Consider the following 1,164-nt stretch of genomic DNA (forward strand, 5'->3'; position numbering starts at 1 on the left):
GAAATGGCAAAAAAATAAGGCTCCAGGAATAGATGGTATACCAATTGACATATTTCAGCTAACAGATGCTGCCCTGCATGTGCTCACCAAGTTGTGCCAAGAAATCTGGAGAACAACCACTTGGCCAACTGACTGGAAGAGATCTATATTTGTTCCTATTCCCAAGAAAGGTAAGTGAAAACTGTAGAACAATCTCACTGATTACACATGCAAGCAAGATTTTTCTGAAGATTATCCAAAAACGACTGAAACAGCACATCACCAGAGAACTACCAGAAGTCCAGGCTGGGTTTAGAAGGGGTCGTGGTACTAGGGATATTTTCGCTGATGTTAGATGGATCTTAGCTGAACATAGAGAATACCAGAGGAATGTCTATCTGTGTTTCATTGACTATGCAAGGGCATTTGACTGTGTGGATAATAACAAACTGTGGCTGACTCTGAGAAGAATGAGAATCCCAGAACACTTGATCATGCTAATGCGAAACCTATAATTGGACCAGGAGGCATTCGTCAGAACAGAGCAAGGGAACACTGCATGTTTCAAAATTGGGAAGGGCGTATGCCAGGGATGCATCCTATCTCCATACCTTTTCAACCTATATGCAGAACAGAGTTTCTGGGAGGCGGGGCTCTATGAGGAGAAATGTGGGGTCAAGATGGGTGGAGGATTTATCAACAATCTGCATTGTGCGGATGACACAACCCTGCTTGCTGAAACTGAGGAGGACCTGAAGCTCCTGCTGTACAGTGTCAAGGACTGCAGCCTACAATATGGATTGAGGCTCAATGTCAAGAAGACAAAGATTCTCACCAGTGTACCAGTTGGCAGCATCAGGATGGATGGTGAAGAGATTGAGCTTGTACACAGATTTCGTTTGCTTGGTTCCACAGTCAACACTCTTGGCACCGGTAGTCAGGAAATTAAAAGGCACATTGCCATGGGAAAGTCTGCTGTTAGGGACCTCTCCAAAGTAATGAAGAGCAATAGTGTCTCTCTGGAGACTAAGGTGCGTTTGATACAGGCCATGGTCTTCGCAATCACTTGTTATGCATCAGAGAGTTGGACAGTGACCAAAGACAATAGAAGGAGAATTGATGCCTTTGAGCTGTTGTGCTGGAGAAGAGTATTGAGAATACCATGGACTGCTAGGAAAACAAACA

This window comes from Elephantulus edwardii, unplaced genomic scaffold, assembly GCF_000299155.1.
Source record: "Elephantulus edwardii isolate Elephantulus edwardi_28Jun2011 unplaced genomic scaffold, EleEdw1.0 scaffold00032, whole genome shotgun sequence".
NCBI classification, from domain to species: Eukaryota; Metazoa; Chordata; class Mammalia; order Macroscelidea; family Macroscelididae; genus Elephantulus; species Elephantulus edwardii.